Here is a 20,294-nt window from a genome sequence, read left to right as displayed (position 1 = left end):
AATTAATATATCTAGATCCGGACAACAACTGTCTTGCCATATGTAGCTTATGTAAAGGATCTTGGCCACCTAGGGACATCCTCCCTTATACGTCACTTGAAGAGCATTCATAATTCACTGTTTAGTTCAGAAACTGTGGCTACAGTATGACTGTAAGCTGTCCAGGGACACCTAAATCCCTTGCAAAACCACACCAGCAAGTCACTCGCCATCAATTTCCTCCATGATCCGGATCAGAGGTAGTCCTGCAGGCCATGTCATCGGCGATACCCAGGATGTACAGAGACATCCGAAAAAGTGTCCTAAGTGTCCTGAAAAATGCAGTTGTACCCACTGTCCACTTAACCACTGACATGTGGTACAGGGCAAACTAAGGACTATATGACTGTGACAGCCCACTGGGTAGATGCATCGCCTTTCACAGCAACAGCAGCAGCATCTCTGAAATGCCAGCTCCTCCAAAGACCGGCTATGCTGTATATCACTGGTTTCAGTAAGAGGCATAATGCCGACAATCTACAGTATTAGAGAAAATGAAGGAATCTTTGCACAATGGCTTACCCCACTTAGACTCTCCAGGGGATTTGTGGTATCAGACAATGCCAGTAATATTGTGCAGGCATTACATATGGGCAAATTCCAACATGTGCCATGTTTTGCCCACACAATCAATTTGGTGGTGCAGAATTTCCTAAAAAGTGACAGGGCCATGCATGAGATGCTTGCCGTAGCCTGCAAAATTGTGGGACACTTTTGCCATTCTGACACTGCCTGCCGATAACCGGAACACCATCAAATCCTACTGAACCTGCCCTGTATCACCTAAAACAAGAGGTTGTGACATGCTAGAACTCCACACTCTATATGCTGCAGAGGATGGAGGATAGAGGAGCAGCAAAAGGATATTCAAATGTACACAGCTACCTATGAAATAGGCAGAGGAGTGGAAAATCACCTGACCCAAGTGCAGTGGAGACTGATTTCCATGTTGTGCAAGGTTCTCCAGCTGTTCGAACACACACACACACGTGAAGTCCCTTCCGACACTGCCAGCTTGAGTCAGGTCATTCCCCTGATCAGGCTGTTGCAGAAGCAGCTGGAGAAAGTGAAGGAGGAGCTTAAGCATTGCCATTCTGCAAAGCATGTAGGTCTTGTGGTTGAAAGCCTTTATACACTTTGCCAGGATACAAGGGTGGTTGGTCTATTAAACTCAGAGGAATACATTTTTCCCACCCACTCAATCCTCGGTTTAAAGCGTATGTTGTGTCTCCATTTCTGCTGGACACAAGTCTACAGCGGTGCAAAGACCTGCTGGTTGAGATATTGTCATCTGAAGCAGACCATGATATGGCAACAGCTCCTCCTTTATTTTCTTCCAAACCTGTGGCTGCGAGAAAACAACTAAGATTTCTTAGCTACAAAAGGAAGAAATCAGTCCCAAAGCGCAACCTCTCTCCTGCCAAGTCCTGAAATAGGGATCACCACACAATCCCTACAGCATTAGAATATCGAATGGAAAAAGGACAATGGGCGATGGAGAGCTGAATACACAAACGTTATCAGGTTCACTTTGGGTCTGTCACATCCGAGTCAGTCTCGTTGGATGGTATGTGAAAAAATACAAAAGATAACAATATGTAGACTGTCTATATCTAGATTTAAAGCAAAAACACATAGGGATGGGTGCTGCCATGCGTACCCTCACTAATCTATAGGAAAACGTGTGTAAATGTATCTTTACAGGCGTCCAGGATCCACCACGTGCTGAACCAGATGCTTAGGAATGGATACATACCATACTCACGTGTATGTATACTAGAACATGCACGTAAAGGTATCTTTGATTGATGCAAGAATTCTTCCGAAACCATGTTCATACCAGTAGGCATAAATAAATGGAACATTCTCATTGTAACACTGCTTCCGGAGTGTGTAGCCAGGCGCAGTACCAACCTGTTCTCCAGGGAAAATTTGCAGTAGAGTGTGTGTGACCGTCTGTGCACAGTCAGCGTGTGTGTCTGACATATATACGTTTGGACCGGGATTTTTTGTGCATGTTTTTTTAACCCTGTGGATGCCTAAAGGGACCAAAGAGGACGCGATCTGCATCTATTGGATGGTAAGTATAATTTTTTTTCCCAGGTACCCATTTGGAATATCTACTGGACAAGGGGACCGAACTTACAGGATCAAGGCCCTTATTCTGAATCGTGCGGTACGGCCCGCGTGCGGCCGTACCGCCGATGTTTTCAGTCTGCACATGCGCAGAGGTCAATCTGCGCATGTGCAGCCCAATTCGCCGCAGACGTAGTTCGTCCGCCGCAAAGGGGGCGTATAGGGGCGTGAGGGGCTTCATACCCTCATTTCCCTATGCATACGCCCCGCGTTTCATGGGCGTTCCCATGCAAACGCGGGGCGTATGCATGCTAATGAGGGTATGACGCCAGTGATGGGGGCGGGAAGCTGACGTCGCCGGATGTCAGCTCTCAGCCCCCATACAAGCTATCACACGGACGATTGTCCGTGTGGTCTCAGCTTGCGGGACCTGGTGGGGCGTGCGGCCCTGCCTTCGATGGTCGCCGACCATCGAATGCAGGGGGCAGCTCCCACCATGGTGGAGGCGTACGCCCCACCATTTTCTTGCGGATCGCCAGCCGTCCGTGTACGGACGGCCGTGGCGATCCGTATCGTGGGCGGGGATTGGTTTGTGCGGCCGGAGCACCGTGTGCGGCTCCGGCCGCACAGATCTGAATAAGGGCCCAAGTTAGGTAATTATGTATGTGTGAAGTATGTAATAAAAGTATACTTTATTTGTGTGGCAATCAGTTATTGTGGTATTGGTTTTGTATTGGGACTACAAGTCCCAGTGGGCCCATTAATGCTTGTCAAATCATAAGTCCCACCATGTGGGAGAGGTTTGCTGGGCCCTGTAGACTACAAAACCCATTATCTTTTTCATATACTTTAATTTAACCATTTACATTCCATCAGAAGGGCATCCACCGCCCATGGATGGCAGGGACAGCCCCGAGGTACAGCCTGGGCCCAAGGGTGCCCTGGAGGGGTCCCCACACCATCAGGGACCCAGCCCGGGTGGACCAGCTACAATGTTATGTTTTGGCTAAGGAAACATATAAAAACTTTCCCCGGCTGTGGCATGGCCCCTACTTTTTTTGTACCTCTAATTTTTCGAACCAGGACCGATGCTGGTTATGGAAATACAGGGAGACCTTATTTAATTTTTTACTCCTGTATTTCTGCAACCATGACCGGCTGAAAGAGCCCGGGGCTGGTTATGTTTGTGGGGAGGGGGGTACCCCACTCCATTTAAAAAAAAATGATTTATTTATTTTTCTATATTTTACTCAGAGAAGTCTGCACGGAACTAACTGATCCCCGCAGCCAAATACATATATATATATGGCCGAGTTCTACCGATGGTGTATGCATTCATACAGCCAAATTCGGAAGAAGTCGCGAATTCAACTGATAGTAAATCAGCCGTCCACCATTTAACAGCCGTATTTTACATAGAATGGGTACCCATAAATCAGTTTTGTTTTTGACACAATATCGTACTGAGCACTAATGATAAAATGTATAGGATTTGCCTTCTGTTGTAAATTATATAAAAGAGACAATGATTACAAGAGCATTAGGGATTTCCTGGAAGAGGAGGTCAATCGGAGTACAAATTATGACTGGAAATGTAATGACTTCGGCGGGAAATCAAGATGTCCCCCGAGCAGACAAAGTGAAGGCGGAAACCTGTTATGATGTTTATTAACGTTAGATTAATAAACACCTATTCATAGAAATACTCCACGCAGAGCTGGTTAAGTAGGTCTTTAGCAGGAACTCCCATGTCAGCATTTTCGGATGTCTCTAATTAGCGTAGAGCCAAATCATTTGTCTCTTTGTGAAAATATATTTAGACAATATGTTGCACACAAAACCTAATTGGCAGCCTCGCCCAGCAGAAACAGTTTGTGTCTTTGGTCCTAATTCAGACCTGATTGCTGGGCTTAGAATCTTTGGAGCCCAGCGATGAGGTAAACGCCGCCTCGCGCACACTCGCCAATGTGCATGGCTGCAAATTCGTTTGCAGCCGTGCACATGAGGGGAAAGCCATTCGAAATCACTCACCACCGAATGGATTTCCCCTCTGTTTGCAGTGCCGAGTAAGCTAGAACTTACCCAGCGCTGCTGGATTTTGTTTCATTATATTTTACATGCTCATCATCTTGGAGTTTTGGCAAGAGGATCCACTCATTCGTAACCCTGTGAACATTGTCAACTCCAGGGAAGTAAATCTCAAGCGCTTGTTATTTGTTTGAGCACTAAATTTTTGTTCTTGCACTGTGCAGGTCTCATTTGTCATTTTTCCTCCTTATAGTAATGCATCTAACAGATTATAAGGCACACTGTAATGCCCCTTACAAATATGCCACACACCTATATAATAATATGCCACAAACTATAATGCCCATTACATATTATGCCACACACAGTTATGCCCCTGACACCACTTAAATGTTCTACACACAATAATGGCACTTATAAATTATGGCCCATAGTTAGCCTTTAAATTACTTTTAAATTACCTGCTCGTTGTCTGGGGTTTCTACGCTCATTGCCAGGGGTTTCATGGCAGAAGATGCAGCTTTCCGTATCTTGTCCCCGGCGGTGCCAGCGTGTCCAGCTCAGTGGCGTAACTAAAAACTTTTTGTCCGCCTGCCCCCCTCCATGGCATTTTAGTGATGCTTACACATAATACCCCCAATAGTGCCATTTATACACATAATACCCACCTATATTGCCATATACATAATGCCACCCATAGTGTCATATACTTAGTGCCCCCATCAGTGCTATGTACATCCTGCCCCCAGTAGTTCCATTAACATACTGCTCCCCGTAGTTCCATATACGTACTACCCTGTAGTCTCATATATTGTACATAATGCTTTCCCATAGTGCCATGTACATATTGCCCCCATAGTGCCATATACATACTGCCCCTTTAGTCCCATATACGTACTGCCCCTCTTTGCAACCACAATAGCGTTATGCCAGATGTGTGCATGTGTATTAATCTTGTAAGGCTGCTTGCGATTGTGCATGCGAGTGATTGAATCTGAATAAGGCCCATTATCCCCCTTGGAAAAGAAGTATACCTAAGGGACAGTTCATCTGCCTAAAACTGAATTGTTCCACGGAACAGGACTTTCTTGAACAGACTAATAATATGTCAAAAACATTTAAAGATCGGGGATACCCAAAAATAGTTAAAGACAAAGCACTGAGGGAAGTGAGTGCCCTAGATAGAATCTCCTATTGGAGCCAAAAATAAATTTAGAAACACCAAAAAGGGAAATTCCCTATATAGCTACTTACAATACTTACTGTCATATCAAATCCATCATTAGAAAAAATTATAACATCTTAGGCCAGGATCCAATTTTAATTAATAGAATTCCGGAAAAAAACATGTTTCGTGTTCAAAAATAATAAATAATTAAAAACTCTCCTAGCCCCCAGCCAACTAAAACAAAGATCTAAATCTACTCCGCTATTAACTAATCCCCTCACATGGTTACCCCCAAAACCCAAAGGATTCTTCAAATGTGGTGGCAGCAGATGTTTGACCTGCTCCCACATTATCGAGAACAAGACAACAAAAGTACCCACAGATTATAAGGCATACTGTATTAATAGTTTTATTAACTGTAATACCAGTTATGTGATCTATGTATTATCTTGTGGGTGCGGTACGAAATATGTAGGGAGGACGACAAGGACATTTTTGGAGCATCGCCGGAGTATAAAAAATGGCCTGGTAACACACAGTGTATCACGCCATTTTTTTGACCATCATCAGGGTGATCCAACCAGCCTGAGTATTTTGGGGGTGGAATATGGGGGTTATTTTGGTTCACTCTTTCTGACAAATTCCTCTTTAGATGGACAAAACCATGTGCACTGCAGGTGGGGCAGATGTTACTTGTGCAGACAGAATTAGATTTGGGTGGGGTATTACTTCAAAGTGAGATCTATATTGCAGTGTAAAAATAAAGCAGTCAATATTTTCCCTGCACAGAAACAAAATAACTCACCCAAATCTAATTCTCTCTGCACATTTTACATCTTCCCCCCTGCAGTGCACATGGTTTTGTCCATCTAAGAAGGATTTTGGCAGAGAGTGAACTAGAATAAAGCCCAATATTACGACCACTGAAAGAGGGGGTGACAGGTTCAGACGACTATGTAAACAGGAGGTCTTCTGGATGCATGCTTTAAATACTATTCATCCAGATGGCCTAAATGAGACGGTTGAATTGAATATGATAATTTGAATACATTCATCGTATAATTATATCATGAAAAAAAACTATTTATTCTGTTAGACCCTGCTACTCCTTCCCTATATGTAACATCTCGCTCCCCCTTCATTCAAATATATATATGAGAGAAAAGTGGAGTTTCAGAGGGCGCTGAGATGGTGAAATGACTTTAATTCACATACATCATTTAATACATAAAATGAATAAAAATGTCAACACTTAAAAAACACCTTTCAAGGTGTAACAATGGGGGTTATTCGAATCCATTCTTTCTGACAAAATCCTTCTTAGATGGACAAAACCATGTGCACTGCGGGTGGGGCAAATGTAACTTGTGCAGAGAGAATTAGATTTGGGTGGGGTTTTTCTTCAAAGTGAGATCTATATTGAAGTGTAAAATCATGCAGTCAGTATTTTCCCTGCACAGAAACAAAATAACTCACCCAAATCTAATTCTCTCTGCACATGTTACATCTGCCCCCCTGCAGTGCACATGGTTTTGTCCATCTAAGAAGGATTTTGTCAGAAAGAATGAACTAGAATAAACCCCAATGTACATATAATGTTTTTTCAAGTACATAAGGAATTGCAATGGTATCTCTGGTGGATTGGTAAGTTCAGTCTGAAGCAAGAGTACCAACGCGTTTCGTCATGACAATGACTTCATCAGGGGCAACAGTATAATCGATATAACTGCAAATCATAATACAATGCAATAGGTAATGATTTAAAAAAAGACGGAGCAAAAGAACAGGTCATGGAGAAAAAGGAGGAGAAATATATTTATAATGTAATTTCTGGAATCATCCCCTAAATGTAATTTATTATGATTTACATATGCCAATTATACAGCCTTAGCCATACCTAAGCTAACCTTTATGAATCATATATTTATGTCTATATACCTCTATAACTAATAAGTATAATTATATGTGATCATAATATTGTGCTTTGAATGTAGCATTGATCGTGCCACCAGGTACTCTATATGTTTAATATTATGCTTAGAACTGATCCACATCCGTAAAATTAAAATTATTTTATGTAACGGCTAAGACGGTATAGATATTAGCTGCAATGTGACCTGTTACTGATCAGCCCGACAAACATTATTTAGTCCCCATGATTGGTAGCCTGACTGGGAGGAACGAATGAAGCCGGGTAACCCAGCAACAGAGACGCTGGGGCAGTCAGGTGACTAAACTTTCTAAAAAGGTGGAATTAAGTGTGGCGCTCCTACGATTCTGCTGCCTGTATTTCCAAACCCGTGGATCAATCCCTATTGATCCAAAAAATGGTGTAGGCAAAAAAAGGGGGTGGGGTTGTGGAAAAAGTGGCGCTGAATGGATAGTGTATCTGTACTTATCTTTTTCGTGAAGGCTCTTCTGATCGATGTTTTTTTCACTTGAGAATTCGTCTCCAGAATAATAGGGATATGAAAAGATAAGATTTGGGAAATAGAACGATATGATGATCTATTTTTTCACTGAAGGGTTAATCAAGAAAATATCCAGTGTCAGCAAGGGGGCGTACCTTACTTACACTGGAGTAATGCAAATTGCACATATAATGGTATCTTTTTAGATGATGGGTGCGTACCCGTACTCACGGAGTATTAGATGTTGCTACTCCTCAAAAGGTTTCTTTTGGATATCCTCGTTCAAACAAAAAGTGTGCAATTCTTTTGTCATAAAAAAGAATTTATTTACATAAAATCACACCAAAATTAAAATTATATAAAAAATTGTGTGTCTTTCACTCCTATGGTGTAATGAGGGAGGTAAGAAGATGGGGTCCTGATCCACGGGGTAGTACCGGTATACACCCAGATGTAAAAATAGTGGGATCTTACCTTCTCTCCAACCATCACCCCAAACACTTTTAAGATAGAAAGGCACCTTCCTCCTGCCAACGCGTTTCGAGCAATGGCTCTTTATCAAGGCATGAGGGTAATGCTGGCTAGGTTCATATTTATAGGATATCTACAAAATGGTTGAACTTCCTGTTCCTGTCTGTTAATTTGCTTTCCTTTTCATAATTTATTCCTTTACAATATAAAATCTCTTTAGTTTTAACTTTATACATTTACTATTATCACTCAAAGTTGAAAACGAGTAGTCCAATAAGTCCTTTTATTCTAAAATTGCGTCTTTTTCCCGCCAAAAGTGCGGGTGTCCTGGGGTTACCTGGGTAATGTAGTTACCTCATTTCCTCACTTCCGGTCACGGAGCTACTGGACAAAACTACAAGTTCCAGACCCTTAATATACACGTAGTAAATGAAAAAAACACAATACCTAGCACTGCCCTGGAGAACTACATTACCCAGATAACCCCAGGACACCCGCACTTTTGGCGGGAAAAAGACGCAATTTTAGAATAAAAGGACTTATTGGACTACTCGTTTTCAACTTTGAGTGATAATAGTAAATGTATAAAGTTAAAACTAAAGAGATTTTATATTGTAAAGGAATAAATTATGAAAAGGAAAGCAAATTAACAGACAGGAACAGGAAGTTCAACCATTTTGTAGATATCCTATAAATATGAACCTAGCCAGCATTACCCTCGAAACGCGTTGGCAGGAGGAAGGTGCCTTTCTATCTTAAAAGTGTTTGGGGTGATGGTTGGAGAGAAGGTAAGATCCCACTATTTTTACATCTGGGTGTATACCGGTACTACCCCGTGGATCAGGACCCCGTCTTCTTACCTCCCTCATTACACCATAGGAGTGAAAGACACACAATTTTTAATATAATTTTAATTTTGGTGTGATTTTATGTAAATAAATTCTTTTTTATGACAAAAGAATTGCACACTTTTTGTTTGAACGAGGATATCCAAAAGAAACCTTTTGAGGAGTAGCAACATCTAATACGCCGTGAGTACGGGTACGCACCCATCATCTAAAAAGATACCATTATATGTGCAATTTGCATTACTCCAGTGTAAGTAAGGTACGCCCCCTTGCTGACACTGGATATTTTCTTGATTAACCCTTCAGTGAAAAAATAGATCATCATATCGTTCTATTTCCCAAATCTTATCTTTTCATATCCCTATTATTCTGGAGACGAATTCTCAAGTGAAAAAACCATCGATCAGAAGAACCTTCACGAAAAAGATAAGTACAGATACACTATCCATTCAGGTGACTAAACTGTCTAATAGTAGAGATACGGGAGAAGTCACATGACCGGCCGCCGGACTGGGAAGTTTTTTTCGAGCCGGGTAACCCAACAATGGAGACGCTTAGGCGGTCATGTGATTGATCGCACCTATTGACAGGAAGTGGCTGCAGAGCGGCTGTCTCCATAGAAACAGAGGACGCCTTCTAATGAATCACCTGTTATGATTAAGGCAGAACCTCCATTCTATAGATTACTGCAGGAAAAAACCTAATCGAAAGGCCTAAATTACGTGAAATGCAACCATTTTAAAATGGTTCATTCTTTGTTTTTTATTAAAATTAAAATTGATTGGTTCTCAGCTGAGGCTAATGAGCCATGTGACAAACAAGACATGGGTATATAAAACCAGCCTCAATACAGTCAGCTTCCCACCTTTGATAAATCCACCTGGAGTGGAGAAACGCGTCAGGGAGCTGTTTGAACATCTCCATTTTACACACCCATACCTGATAGAAGCCTGAACCAACCTCTGGAACCATTCCATTTCCTAAAAGGAACATTTACCACCACATCTTGCATCTATTGCAGCCATCATCTGCTAACAGTCCCTACATCCACGGACTTGTGGACTGGACGTATCTATCTCCTCACAGCCATCGGTAGTTTGTGCCATCTTGGAACAATCATGGACTGTTGGAGGACTTCTGTACCCTAACAAGGGTGGTAACTATCTTCACTAAAAGTCATCTTCTTCCCAGGGGTATACTAGGAACAGACTCTCCGGTGACAATTGGCATACGTTGGGGTGTCCTTGTATGTTTTATTGTTCTTATATGCTACCTGCATCTTTTAAATTATATTAAGTGTTAATAAATTAGTGTGATTTAAGATCATCCAATCTGTAATTGTTTTTCATTTATTTTCAAAGTTGTGCGCTGCTACACTTGTTCTTTTTTGTATTTTCCACGGGACTAACTATCTCTATTAACAAGCAGCTGCAGGAAATAGCACTCCTGGTGAACGCCCCCCAGCTCTGTCCCTTAGGGTCAGATATATATCTATATAGGATTAACCTTTCCTGTAACGGGCTGCTATCCTGATGACGGGGATGTTTCCCCGAAAGCGCTTGTATTGTGCTATGCCCTAATTACACTTGTTGCTTCTAAATCCATCCGTGTGCCTCCTTCATTGGAATCCTATATAGGATGCACATAAATACAAACATGTCAGGTCGACGTTTCGGCCACAGAACGTGGCCTTAATTATGACCACATCAAAGACAGACAAACAGATCCCTACCAATAGGGCCACCCTTTGTACCCAAAGCCGGCAACACCCACATAAAATTTGCAAATTGGCACTCACTATTACAGGCAAACAGCCTATAACAAACAGGCAGCCAATAAATCAGTAAAACACAAAGCTAAACTCACATATACAAGGCGTCCATTAGGGCGGGTATTACCGCCATCTGGTCCGGTGCACAGCCGACGGAAGCGCATCACTGTGCGCCTCAATACGGCCACTTCCGCCTCAATGGCCTATGCGTTCCACTCCACGACTGTGTGGAACGCACGGCCATATTTGGGAGCCTGATACTAACTGAATATCACTGCTGGAAGTGCATCATTGCACATTCCATTTGGGCTATCACTGTTGACACCGATGCGTTCCACCCCACGGCCTCCGTGGAACGCACGGCCATATCACAGGGCACTTTCTTATTAATACAGAAAAATCATGCTAAGTGGGGGTCATCGGGCGGGGACAACGGGAGAACCTACAAATTAAAAAAAAAAACATAGTAACAATAATAAAACACACATAAATAATAATAATCATGATGTGTGTGCCATCGCCGGTAGCAATGGCACAGGCACAAACACCATGTATAAACACAATAAAGACAATAACAATATATATATATATATATATATATATAATCAGGACCTCCGGTATTTTAAGCAAAACTACTAAATCTCTAGAGTCATATACACAAAAAATCTCTCATATAAATGTGTATATGATGTTAATGTCACTCCAGGTTATTCACAAAAATATGTTCAGATGGTCGTACTCATTAAGCCCTTTTGGGGCCACAGATTCAAGGGTGTGAATCCAGCGGGGTTCTTTTTTCAAAAGCTGTAGAGCTCGGTCACCTCCACTTCGCAGTGGAGGGACTCAATCTATAATCAATTATTTGAGCATAGTCACAGGTTTATCAGTGGAACCTCTCTCGTAGGCCAGTCGTATATCGGAATGGTGCTGGGCCATTCGCTCCCGAAACTACCTCTTCGTCTTCCCCACATATATTATGGATGTATTGTATGGCTCCGTCGTGGGACCATTAGAAAGCTACCCCAGGCATATATACAAGTGAGTGCCAACCTGTTCCAGGATAGAGATATATATATATATATATCAATCCAATCCTGCCGGCACTCTGATGATAATAACAATAATATACGTCTCAGGGCGCACAAGGCATTGCTAAGCAACACCCTGTTTGCGCTCCGGGTCTGCGGCAGACGCATCTGGGACGCCCCGGGAGAGTGGCAACTGTAGGTAAGGTATAGAGGGGGTCACTGTGGGGTGTTATGGTTGCTGTAGGAAGGGTCTGAAGAATGGGTTTGTCCACTGAAACGTTACCCGTTGTTTGTACTTTTAATACATGTTTCTTATGCTGAAAAGTCTCTGAGTGCCGTTATTGTCCTATACTTTAGGACTTTAACTCTCTCTCATATATATATATATATATATATATATATATATATATATATATATAGAATCCCCAATACTTCTCTCGCGCTTATATGCACAATACAAATTGGAACAACTTTAAACGACTTTAAATTCCAATTGCGGCTGCTTAACCACCAGGTTTCCTGAGGGCTAGGAAACAATACCCACAATATACTTCCTAGATGGTGGTATAGCGCCTAAATCAAATGTCCATGTGTCACATCAGTGTTCATAAAACCATAATCGTTGGATTTCCAAGAGGTTCTTTATTCAACTCTTATAAAGTTCAAACAATGTCCCTAGGGACATTGTTTGAACTTTATAAGAGTTGAATAAAGAACCTCTTGGAAATCCAACGATTATGGTTTTATGAACACTGATGTGACACATGGACATTTGATTTAGGCGCTATACCACCATCTTGGAAGTATATATATATATATATATATATATATATATATATATATATATATATATATAAATATATATATAGTGTTTAAATTGATTAAAATATTCTATTGTAGGATTTGCTCAATTTGTATATTTACATTGATTTAGTTTTTGCACATTTTCATATTGGGTGCAAATATCATAAACATACAATAAAAATGTTCTAAAATACATTTTACACCATTATCTAGCTAAATGTTTAGTCATTAAAGGTAAATCAAATTAAGCAGCCTTAATTTGGTGTGGCTCCCCTATTTAAATGATGGACTGTGCTGCAGTTCCACCTTGGCTCTGCCACAGAACAGTGGTAATGGCTGGTGGTGATGTTACAATCAGTGAGCCTGCTCATGATGACATCATAGAAGGCTGCTGCCCTGGAACCCTCACTTCTCAATACGAGATGCAAAGTGGAGGTTGCTTGCTTTTATAGTAGCTTAAGCTATTCAATTTCTAACGAGACAAGACAAGAAATGTCTTATATAAAGAAAACAACAAGTCCTGTCACTCTCAGTGATGAAGACACAGACATTGATATTTTGTCAGACCCAGGATATATCTCCATGCCAAGCGACAGTGATAGCGACTCTGATAATAATGTGTTGCCAGATGGCAGATATTCCATCAGTCCAAACGACAGTGATAGCGACTCTGATATTGATGTGTTGCCAGATCACGGATATTACATCAGTCCAAGCGACAGTGATAACAACTTTGACATTGAAGTGCTTTCAGATTCTGGAGATTCCATCAGGCCAAGTGACAGTGATGAGGGCTCTGAAATCAAGGTGCTTTCAGATTCTGGAGATTCCATCAGGCTAAGTGTCAGTGATGAGGGCTCGGACATCGAGGTGCTTTCAGATTCTGGAGATTCCATCAGGCCAAGTGACAGTGATGAGGGCTCTGAAATCAAGGTGCTTTCAGATTCTGGAGATTCCATCAGGCTAAGTGTCAGTGATGAGGGCTCTGACTTCGAGGTGCTTTCAGATTCTGAAGATTCCATCAGGCCAAGTGTTAGTGATGAGGGCTCTGACATCGAGGTGCTTTCAGATTCTGGAGATTCCATCAGGCCAAGTGTCAGTGATGAGGGCTCTGACATTGAAGTGCTTTCAGATTCTGGAGTTTCCATCAGGCCAAGTGAGAGTGCTGACATCCAGCAAAAGCCAAAAAACAAAATTTTGAAGTGGATACGTTTGAAACTCTGCTGTAGTGATAATGACTCTGACATTGATGTGCTGTCAGATCCAGGGTATTCCCTCAGCTCAAATGACAGTGATAAAGACTCTGATATTGAGGTGCTGTCAGATTCAGAATGTGCCCTCAGGTCAAATGACAGCGATGAAGGTTCTGACAATGACGCGCTGTCAGATTCTGGAAATTCCACCAGGCCAAGTTGCAGCTTTCAGGACTCTGACTTCCAGAAGAAGCCAAAGAACAAAATCTTGAAGTGGATACGTTCAAAGATTTGTCTACCTAAACAAACGCGCTGAGCCAGGAGAAAGGAACGGTTCCTGCATAAAACACGTGATCATCATTGAGGTCACAATAATTGTAGCGTTAGCATCACTATATTTCATAAATACTTTGGCTTGATCAAAATAAAGAATTAATGTGCTGCTCCTAATTCTCTACACTGCTGGTATTAAAACTATACGTGTGTGTGTATACATACAGATATACTGTATACAGTGAGTGAAGTGGAAACTGTGTGTGTGTGTGTGTGTGTATGTATATCATACTTGCCTACTTTTGAAAACTAGTTTCAGAGAGATTCCAGGTGCTAGTAATCTACGCCGCACTGTTGAGAGGGACATCATGCTGAACCCATTTACTGGCATTACTGATGTTTTCTGCAATGGTAGATGAAAACTATAGCACAGGGGCGTAACTATAGCACCGCAGCCCCCGCCACCGCGGGGGGGGCGCTGTGCATGTGGGGGCGCCGGGGGCTGCGGTGCTATAGTTAACCCCCCCCCCAATCCCCCGCAGACTTACCTATCGCGCTGGTCCCGGCGGCTCCGTTCTTCTGCTGAGGACCACCACAAAATGGCCGCCCCCATATAGCACACAGTTCTCTGAAACTGTCTGCTGTATGGGGGCGGCCATTTTCTGGTGGTCCTCAGCAGAAGAACGGAGCCGCCGGGACCAGCGCGATAGGTAAGGCTGTGGGGGATTGAGGGGGGGTTTTGCATGGGCGGCGGGGTAGGGGTGCTCGGTGGGGCGGCGGGGTAGGGGTGCTCGGCGGGGCGGCGACGGGGGCGGGGGGCGCCCCCCCCTAACGGCGGGGGGGGCGCCCAAAACGTAGCTACGCCACTGCTATAGCATACCTCACAACAATTGATTGTTTTAAATTGCAGCCTGCCACTCCGAAGGCTCGGCCGACCCGAGGAGGGGCAGAGCTACGCGCCAGGTGGGTGTGGCCTCAGGGAGAGGGCATGGCCTAGCACATTGACCCCTGTTTCTGTCATTCCTAGCAGCTGGGCAACCCCCAGCTCCCTGCCTGCACTCCCTCCCTCCCTGCATCTAATCTGCCCCGCCTGTAGTGCAGCATGGCTTTGCCCATTTTCAGATCAAATTTGTCCTGCGATCAGGTCTGAATAAGGCCTTAAGAGGGGATTGTAAGATATAATGGGTATGCTAATAATGTAATGTTGGGGTACAGTAGTAGAAGTAGGCATATTTGTAAATGCTTTTGGGTTACTTCTGCAGCTGGTTAGCGGTTTATTTGTTTTTCTGCTTTCTTACCAGTATGTAATCTATCCTTTCTGTAACCTTCCAGAATCTTGCCAAATATTTAAATATGTTTCTAGGAGGATCATGTAATCTACTATGATACATTGGTATATTATTGGGGAAAACCCCATTTTGAGTGTCACTATAATAATAGCTTTTTTTATTACATATTTAGATGGTTATTCAGACTTGATTATCGATCAGCTTCACATGCATACAGATTGTAGTGCGCATGTGTGCATAGACAAACGCACGGGGGGGGGGGGGGTTCTGGTTGCATAGAAACCCCCCTCCTCTTGGCATGTGCCTTAAATTATGACAACATTAGTACTGGTATATAATATGATCAATAGAGCTGCCACCACATCATGCAGTGTAAGGGACATAGCAGAGCTGCTGCACATGCCCTGTTGTTCTATAAAGTTTGTTGTGTGTGTGTTCGTGGATCTGAGCCCTCAAACATCGCAATAGAATAGACCAGAGAGTAGCTGCCAGGAGGAAGAGACAGGAGCCTTAACATGAGGTGGGATAATGTGCGCTACTGGTTCTATTAGGTTATTAAGATATTTTTTACCTTTTCCTGACCACTTATCTTATTTAGATGTTTGAAACAGCCTATACTATAGACCATCTGTACTATTACAACACGACAAGGAGTGGATCCCCACAGCGCTAATTCACAGGATCCTTTCTCAGTAATTTTTCTCTTCTTTCGGCCTTTAAAACCTCCAAGGTTATTTGTTCGGGACACCGGAAAAAAGAGAGAACAGTCTCCTGATTATCGTCAGCTTATGATAATATTAAAGTGACCCAATCAGTCACCACTCCAACTCACCTAGACCAGCTAGGAGAGGTTCGCATAAAGGTATCTTTCAATGGAACATCAGATAAAAGGCACAATTGGAAATAGACTCACCTAGGGACAAAGCCCTATGTACATCCAAAGGTTTCTTTAGTCGATGGAAGTATGCACCGGGATACACGACTCGTTCAGAATAAAAAAAGTAACATTTATTGTATGTAGGATACGGGTGACACGCATATGCGTCCCATAGAGCGGAAGTACAGGCCGGCCGCCGGTGACAACGCAAGCATATGTTTCCAGCCAGAGAGTTTCCGCGATACACCCAGCGGAAGTGACGGCTGAATCTAATGAAACGCATTTGCGTTCCACTTAGCGGAAGTAACGTCCGCCCCCGGAAGTGGGGATCCGCAACTATGTAGTGACATGGACTTATGCGAAAATCCGGATTGTTATATTGTGGATATACCTCATCTGATGCGATTTATTATAAATTGGTAAGATGTTTGCTTTTGGAACTGTTGTTAATAATGTGCTGTTAGGATTACTGTAGGATTTTCAGTGTTGGAAATAGGTTTAGTGAGGAATAGATGGATGCGGAATATGCCGGGTTTTAGGATAGGAGGCTTTAGGGTATATAAACCCCCCCAGGACCTTATTTTAATTTGTCTACACCCTGAGGAAGGACCAACAAGGTTTGAAACGCGTTGGTGTTTGCTACAAGATTTTATCCAGGACTCCAAGACACCTACCTTTGTAACATCTGTGGACTTACTGCCTCGAATTGGCCCCCATTCCGGATAAGGGGTTTTTTGACGTGGCTGTATTCTGGTTGTTTCTGGAGTATCCTGTTTTATACAATAAATGTTACTTTTTTTATTCTGAACGAGTCGTGTATCCCGGTGCATACTTCCATCGACTAAAGAAACCTTTGGATGTACATAGGGCTTTGTCCCTAGGTGAGTCTATTTCCAATTGTGCCTTTTATCTGATGTTCCATTGAAAGATACCTTTATGCGAACCTCTCCTAGCTGGTCTAGGTGAGTTGGAGTGGTGACTGATTGGGTCACTTTAATATTATCATAAGCTGACGATAATCAGGAGACTGTTCTCTCTTTTTTCCGGTGTCCCAAACAAATAACCTTGGAGGTTTTAAAGGCCGAAAGAAGAGAAAAATTACTGAGAAAGGATCCTGTGAATTAGCGCTGTGGGGATCCACTCCTTGTCGTGTTGTATATGTAACTTTGGGTTTGGTAGCCCTATTTGTGTGATCCTCTAGCTGCTTGTTCCGTGTGAGCGCAGGTTGTTATCCTAAAAAATCTTTTCCCATTAGCTCTCTACCTATTCTGGGAATAACCTGCTGCACATAGGATTCTTACCATGTTTTTGCATAGAGAACAAAGAAAAAAGCAAATGCATGGCGTTTTTGATCAAGATACTGGTGAGTTCGAAGAGGATTTAGATTTGGCAGATGAAGACCTCGACAGTATCATGACCAAATTGGAGAAGGCCCTCACCAAGGAGGGAAAACTCTGGTGGGAAATGGTCAGTCTAGAAAAGTACCTCCTGGAGAAAATTATTCCCAGGGGGCTTCGAATAGATAAAATGCCTTCTTTTCAAACAGAATCAAAAGAATTTAAGAGAGACTGGATAAAAATCCTAGATACTTGTTCTTTTGCACTTATGAACTTGATTGTAAAGCAGAGGAACAATGATCTTAAAAAACTAGGAGATGAAATTCTTGCCCTAACTGAAATGGCCAAACCATTTAATCAAACTAAAGAGTATGAAGAAGCGGAGGATGAAATTACCCGGAGATTAAATAGGGTTGAAACTGATCTTATGGTAAAAAAGAGAAAATAATATCTGAGGGACAAAGATGATTACAAAGAAGGAGTACAACACTGTATAACTAGAAAGGAAAAAAATTATATTAAATTTGAAAATAATGATCGCTATAGGGACAATCAACATCTTAGTCCATATAGAAGATATAGAGGACCCCATATAAAAAATATAACTATCATAGAGGGGAAGGTAGAGGTCCTATGCGTAATGGTGGAAGGACCAGATCTGAGGAGAGAAACTTCCCGTCCAGACCATTCACTAGAGCATATAATTATAGACGTGATAGGTCGGAAAGAAGGGGGTCACCGGGGAGGAATTATATCAGACCTCAAAAAAACTACAGATGGAAAAGATCCCCGATCCTAGATCAACCACGAGGACAGAGAGAAAGGGATATCAATTCGGAAAGAAGAGACAGAAGGAATAGGGACACTCCCTATCGTGGACAAAATGAGGAAGAAACCCATAATAATTTTTTAGACAGGGGTACACAAAACCGAAGGAGGGATTAACACTTAACAGACCCCCTAACACTAAAAGCGGTTTGACACACCCCCCAAAAAAATCTAGAGCTAAAGGAAAAAGGTGGAAACAGAGAGGCAATAGGGGTAAAAATAACTCCAAAAAGAAAAATAATAAAAATAAAAGTAAAAAAAGAAAAAAGATAGACCAGGGTCCCCCTAACAATTTAGAAGAAAAACTACAAAAAACGGTCATATTCAATCTCAGTTCATACGTATTGAATACAGATGAACAGAGAGTTCTGGAAAAGGGGCTGAAATTCTCCCCAACCAACACCCCAGATCAATTCGAGGTATTTATTGATCTACAAAAAATGGTGAGGAAACTCACCCTAAAAAGATTTTTTGAGGAGACTAACTCCAATAAAGAACCAGAAGAAATAGAAGACACGATATCTGTCTTCAAAAAGAAGTCCACGTTTTACCCCCAGCACAAAAGGGGATGCTTCGTGGAGACATTTGACCGTCTTGTTAAAGAGGACCTTGAGAAATTAAGTCTTAAGCCTATCAGGAATCCGAATTTTTCCAAAAAAGAAAGGGAAGCAGTGAAAAGCCTCAAAGACAATAAACATATCACTATAAAGCCAGCCGATAAGGGGGGCAGCATAGTGATTATGGATACCACCAAATATCAGGAGGAGATAATGAGGCAACTAGCAGACTCCCATACTTATAAGAAAATTAAGGGGGAATCCTACTGACAAGATTAAGTCTAAATTAGAGACCTTTTTGGATCTATATCACAGGAAGAACGTGATTACCAAAAAAGGTCAAGGAATATATCTCTATCTCTTCACCATCGGTGCCAGTTATATATGTACTGCCTAAGATACATAAATGTAAAGAGAACCCGCCAGGTCGCCCTATTGTAGCTGGCACGGGTTCCATTTTATCTAACTTGTCCCACTATTTAGATTCGTTACTACAACCGATGGTACAAAAGGTACCGTCCTTTTTGAAGGACACTATTTCGGTGCTCCAGAAAATACAGGCCACTACATGGGAGGAAGGGAATTTTTTGGTCACGGCAGACGTGACCTCTTTGTACACTATCATCAGGCATGACCTTGGACTGAGAGCGGTCGAATATTTTTTGGACCTGGACAAAACCCCAAACGATCTTAAAAACTTTATTCTAGAGGGAATTACCCTGATTTTAAGTAACAACTACTTCTGGTACGAGGGTTCCGACTATTTACAGCTGACCGGGACTGCGATGGGCACCAGGCTGGCACCAAGCTATTCTAAACAAGCGATAGGTGAAATAATAATTGCGCACATACAAAAGAGATGGGAAATATACAGTAGTTACGTATTCTTGTATGGTAACTCGAGATGAAAACTGAGATGTAATACAATCCCAACTCCTCCAATATTTCTCATACAAAAAAAGAAGAAAAAATATACATAGTGTAATACTATTTAAAATGTTCTTAAGTCTTATTTCAGGAACTCCAAATAGGATGAAATCCGTTCAGTATGGGTCTTTGTGGTAATAAATTCTTATAGGGTCACCCTTTGTGCTGAATCAACCATAAGGTGCTTACAGCAAGCTTACATTCACAGTATTTCATAAAACATATAAAGGTATCTTTTAAGATTGATGCTCACGTGATCTTACTTCTTCTAAACGATATATCCACCCATAATGGTTTCTTTTCTCCACATCAAGGAAATAGCACCAAAGCAGATTGAATAATTCAAATAGGGGTTTTATTGAAGTAACA

Source organism: Crinia signifera, chromosome 7, assembly GCF_055691185.1.
Source record: "Crinia signifera chromosome 7, ASM5569118v1, whole genome shotgun sequence".
In the NCBI taxonomy this organism is placed as follows: domain Eukaryota; kingdom Metazoa; phylum Chordata; class Amphibia; order Anura; family Myobatrachidae; genus Crinia; species Crinia signifera.
Note: the sequence above shows the minus strand (reverse complement) of the source record.